The sequence below is a fragment of the Podarcis melisellensis genome (assembly GCF_964234715.1).
Source record: "Podarcis melisellensis genome assembly, chromosome: Z".
Taxonomy (NCBI): domain Eukaryota; kingdom Metazoa; phylum Chordata; class Lepidosauria; order Squamata; family Lacertidae; genus Podarcis; species Podarcis melisellensis.
In genome coordinates this window covers 15540417-15546416 of record NC_138547.1, presented here as the reverse complement: position 1 = coordinate 15546416, position 6000 = coordinate 15540417, and positions in this window count along the sequence as shown.

The following is a 6000-nucleotide window of genomic DNA, read 5'->3' as shown; positions in this document are numbered from 1 at the left end:
TGTGGAATTCTGTGAGGGCAACACACAACATGTACTTCTTCACGTAGCACAGAGTTAAAACAATGGAACTTGTTCCCACAAAAGGCAGTGGTGGCCACCATCTTGGATGGTTTTAAAATAGATTGGACAAATTGATGGAGGAGAGGGCTTTCAAAAGGCTACCATCCAGGATATCCTTGCTGTGCCTCAACAGCTGGAGGCAGCAATACTACTGAACACCAGTTGCTGGAATCTACAGGGGGGAGAGGGCTCTTGTGCTCAGGTCCTGCTTATGGGCTTCCCATGAGGGCTTCTAGTTGGCTGTTGTGAGAAGAGGATTCTGGACTAGTGGCCCATTGGCCTGATCCAGCAGGCTCTTCTTACATTGAGACTGAGGAGGAGGAGGAAGCTGATGGGCTGTGTCGCCTCCCATATTGGTTGTAAGCAAGGAGGCAGGCCGGTGAGGGCCAGCTGAGGGCAGAATGAGGTCAGTGGGGCAGCACCTTCTTCACCCTCCACTGGAACATCAAGATTAGCAGTTGCTGATAAATACAGCATCTTCTCAAACTCTCCCCATTCAATTTATCTGCTCCTCCATAAGAACTATCTGGCTGCTTTGGACCAAAGGTCTACTGCATACAAACCTAAGCTTCTGGGAAGCAGCTCCTCAGAAGGCAACATAAAAGGCAACATCAGCTGGTCTTTGGAGGATAGCTGCTGCCTCTAACCACAGAAGCTCAGTTATTTACCATGGCCTATAGCCAGTCCTCTCTGGGTTTTTATAAGGTGTGTCCAGTGGGATGAAATAAATTTACCAAAGATGGGATAGTTTTCTTTCACTGAATTGCTCAGTGTTGTCTACACTGACTGGCAGTGGCTTTCCTAGCCCTACCAGGTGATGTCATTCAGAATAGAACTTAGGACCTTCCATATTCTCTAACTGCTGTGGCTCTAGTCTTCATTTTAAGTGGATATTTTATTTCCATACCTATTCTTTCGTTTGGATATTGTTCTGTCAACACTGCAAGAATAAATATTTATCATACTGAAAGAAAGCTGATGGTATCCGTCCTCTGGGTATCTAGATCTGACCATCTGTCCTTTTGGACTTGCACATCTCTGGATCGGGTTCACTGATGCCTGAGGTTGCAATCCTAATCCATCTTTCCAGGCATACAGGGGTAGTGGTGAATATACCAATCCATCTCTCCTGCCCCCACTCAATTTTTTAATCTTAAATTCAGTTTTTCACATTTCCTGCTCAGTTTTTGCAAAAAAAAACCATGAATTTTCCGCAACGCACTTTTTTTAATGCAGTTCCAATATACAGTAAACAGCTTTTGTAAAGCAGTGCTCCCTAGCAAAATGTATTTTGTATGTTTATTTTTCCTAACAGGTGTGTTTATCTGCATTCTGTACCCTTGTATGTGAATTTTTGTACACACTACTTGGCTAGAGAATTGCATTGCAAAATTCTGAGAAGTGTGAATTTCAAAGGATGGCTGCTTTTCAGTTTATGTATTGTTTCAGAAAGTGTGAATTAGGTAGGTTCACCCTTAAATGTGAATTGAGTTCAGTTCTCCCCACCCCCACCCCACCCCCACCCCACATCCTTTACTTCCAGAGCACCACGGTTATTTATGAACCCATCTTACTCTAGCTAGCAAGAAATAACAAGGCTTTCAAGTTTATGAGGCTTTCAAGCACAGAACTGCTTCAAATTTCTCCCTCTTCTCTACCGGCAGTAAGCCCCATGGAATTCGTTCAGATATGGTAGACCAGATGTGAGGAACCCTTGGCCCTCCAGATATTGCTGAACTCCAGCTCCCATCATCCACTGGCCATGCTTGCTGGAGCTGATAGGAATTTTAGTCCAGCAACATCTAGAGAGCCAAAGGCTCCCCACACTTGGATCTTACTCAGAAATGAGCCATATTGAAGTCAATGGGACTGACTCCCTGGTAGATTGGATAAGGATCACAGCCTTGCATGGGAGCAATCCCTGCTGCACACAGATTTACTTTCAAACAAACATGAGGAAGCTCACAGTGTGGGTCATGTACCAAACATTCTTTGAAATGAAAATAGATTTTCTATGTCATTCGTAAATGAAAGGAGATAGGTCTCTTCCTTTGCATGCCTCCTCATAAGCAGCCTGTGTGCTTAAATCACGCTCTCTCGCACTCTCTCCCCATCTTATTTACAGTAATTTGTATTAGCAAAGTATAACTCAGGGTAGGGGGGAGAGAGATTCGCTGCTGGTGGCTCAAGCATTATTTAACTTAAGTATTTTCATTTGACAATACACTGATTTATTGCGATCTTATTTCCCTTCACCGTATTTATAACTTATTGATGGGTGGGGGGTTGGACACACACACAAACACCCATTCACCAACACTTTCCTCTACAGCAATTTGGGCCAGGTGTGTGTGTGTTTTCACTCGTCCTTATGACATGAAAGGCAAAACAGCTGGGGCAAGATTCTACCAAAGCAGCCGGTGCTCAGGCGAAACTGAATGTCATCACAATGAAAAATTCTCACTCCATTTTGCAAAGCTTCCATGGTATGTGTGCAAACCAGCATATAAAAAAAATATCTATCTGAACTTTGGTATCCAAATGGTTAAAAAATAAAAAAAAATAAAAGTGTCAATGTCTAAGGCAGCATGTCTCTGAATGCCAGATTCTGGGAATCACAAGCAGGGAGAGTGCTGTTGGACCCAGGTTCTTCTTGGTGGCCACTGTGAGAACAGGGGGCTGGACTAGGTGGGGCCATCAACCTGATCCAGCATCCAGCCTCTGCTTATGTTCTACCTCCCCAGGCAGAGTTACCAGTTGCTGGGAACCACAAGCAGGAAGAATTGCTGTTGCACCCAGGTCCGGCATGTAAGCTTCCCTATATATATATATATAAAGGGAATATATATATATATAGGAAATTTCAACACAATGGTTTTATCAAAAATACCCGTATTTTTTGCTCTATAAGACTCACTTTTTCCCTCCTAAAAAATAAGGGGAAATGTGTGTGCGTCTTATGGAGCGAATGCAGGCTGCACAACTACCCCAGAAGCCAGAACAGCAAGAGGGATTCTTGCTGAATCTCTGGCTTCTGAGATTCAGAATATTTTTTTTCTTGTTTTCCTCCTCCAAAAACTAGGTGCGTCTTGTGGTCTGGTGCATCTTATAGAGCGAAAAATACGGTACATCATCCACATTATTATTATTTCCCCCCTCCCCCCAAACAAAAAAACCCAACTTCCCACCCCACCCCCAGACTTCCCTCAGCTCCTTTCTCTGGTTTCTCAACACATATTTCTATCTGCATGTTTTAAAACTGTAAAGATCCTCAAGTTGTCTATCTATATATTACAATAAACAGTTTATGAATGTTTATTCAAAACCTGCCAAAGAGTCCAGTTCATTTTGTTGCTTCTTCAAATATTTCATAAAAGGTTCCCATTCGTCTTTAAAGTCACAGTTATCCTTATCTCGTAGTTTGTGTGTCAGTTTTGCCAATTCCACATAATCCATCCGTTTTTCTTGCCACAGTTCTTTCGTCGGGATTTCCTCATTCTTCCATCCTTGTGCTATTAAGATTCTTGCCGCCCTTGTTGCATACATAAAGATATTTTTTAGTTTCTTTGGCAGGTCTTTTCCCACTATCCCTAATAAGAAAGCGCCAGGCTTTTTCCCAAATGTTAAATGGAACATTTTCTTTAGCTCTTTGTATATCATTTGCCAAAACATTTTTATTTTACTGCAGTCCCACTACTGCATGTAAGCTTCCCTTTAATAGGCATCTGGTTGGCTGCTGTGAGAAGTGGATACCATGATAGACACGGCATGATAGAGGTTTAGAAAATTATGTATGGCCTGGGCAAAGTGGGTGGGAAAACATTGTCATTCCTCTCTCATAACACTAGAACTCATGGGTATCCAATAAAACTGGATTTTGGAAGATGAAGGACAGACAAAATCAAGTTCTTCATGCAGCCCATTAGGTAAGCTATGGAACACTCTCACAGGAGAAAAGGATGGCCACCAATCTAGATGGCCTGGACAAATTCACAGAGGAGAGGGTCATCAAAGGCTATTAGCCAGGATGATTGTACTCTGCCTCCAAGGTCAGAGGCAGAAAAGAATATGAATACCAGTTGCAGGGAGCCACAGCAGGAGGAGAATTTTTCTGCTTGGTTCTTGCTTGAGTGTTTCCCTGCTGGGGCATCTGGTTGGCCACTGTGAGAACAGCATTCTGGGCTAGATGGGCCATTGGCCTGATCCTGCAGACTCTTCTTATGTTCATATATTATATTCATTAATTTCACTGGGTTTCCTCCAAGTAAACTTTGCCGGATGCAACCCAAAACTTTTAACCAATCCAATCAATTAACTGATGAAAGATTCATGTACAGTTTTGTGCATCCCGTAATGTGCTTGTATCCATCTCTTAATTCCACACACAAACACAACCCCTCCTGCTTTAGAAATCCTTGTTCCACCCCTTCCCTTATCTCTGAGGGAAATCCTCTTTCAATTAGATTTTTAGCGGGGAGGGGGAGAGCATGAAGCCTCTGATCTCTCATTGTCCCTCCTGGATGGCTCTCTTAATCCCTGGGTGCAGGTGTCCTTTTTGCCCCAAAGCAATTAACTGGGCCCTTCCCATTGTCTGGGGTGCATCACTCAACCTAGCTGCCCTACCCCACCTCACACTCTCAGCAGCGGGAACCCATATCTGGGCTATTCACTGGAGAATATTAAACTTATCCAGAACCCCAGGCAGGACAACAATCTTCCTGTAGTTCTTGGTCTTTGTTTATTTTTGCAGACCAGGTGGGCAGGCAATGGTTAAAATGGAAAGCCAGGAAGGGGTGGCTTTCCTAGTATATTTCAAGCATCACTCAGAAGATCACTTGTCAACAGGGAAAAGTTAAAAAGGTGCCCCTTTGTCTTTCTCCAACTTTAGGTGTGTTTCCAGGGCCAGTGGAACACTGAAAACACTGAAAAGATTATAGTGTCCCCTCGTAATTCAAAATAATAACCATTTATCTGGGTTATGTTTCATCCTGCCTCTTATCTCAGTTGTCTGAAAATTTAAAACAGTGAAGGAAATGGGTAAAAAAATAAGTTTAAACTATAAAACCAGGCTTCAAATAAAAAAACCTTGCTGGAATAGATAAGTGTTTTTCAAGCGGGCCTCTCTGATCTCAGGTGGGAAGAAGTTCCACAGACTCGAACCTACAATACTGAATGCAGCATGATTCCTGATGGATATGAGCTGTGGATCCAAGTCACGGGGGACCCACAAACAGCTAAGGGTGTAGTGCTGCTTGCCAGTGTCCTGGGTGGGTGTGCATGCACACACCCCAAGCAGGGGAGGATTGCACACATGCTGGGTGTATGGGGTACAGAGGGTGCTCTTCACCCTCTGCACTCCCCAGCCCCCACCACCAATGGGTGAGCACTCATGTGCCGGGTGGATTGCGCAGAGAGTGATCTTCATCCTCTGTGCTCTCCAGTCCCCACTGCAAGCAGACCGTGATGGGGATCTCTGCAGAAGATTGTGCACCTGGGACAACAACCCCCCTGCTCCCCCACTATTCCCCTGCTAACAGACCTCTGTGATTGAGCAGGGACATAAAGGATCAGGTGGTCCCTGAGGTATCCAGGACCCAAGATGCTAAGGGCCTCATGAATTAAGAAACTTGAACCTGGCCCAGTAGAGTATAGGCAACCAGGGCAGACTTTTGAGCGCTGTTGTTATGCGCTGGCGATAGGCTGTCCCCATCAAGAGTTTAGCTGCAGTTTTTTCATCAGCTGAAGCCTCCAGATTAGGCATGAGGGGAGCCCTACACAGTCTGCATTATAGTAATCAAATTTTGATGTTTTCTAGCAGGCAGGCAGGAGCAGATTTACTATTAAATTAACAAAGCTTACATTTCAGGACCCCTAATCCCAGAACTGCCCCAAAACTGGCACTTCTGAGATTAGGGGTCCTGGAATTTAGGTTCAGTAAAT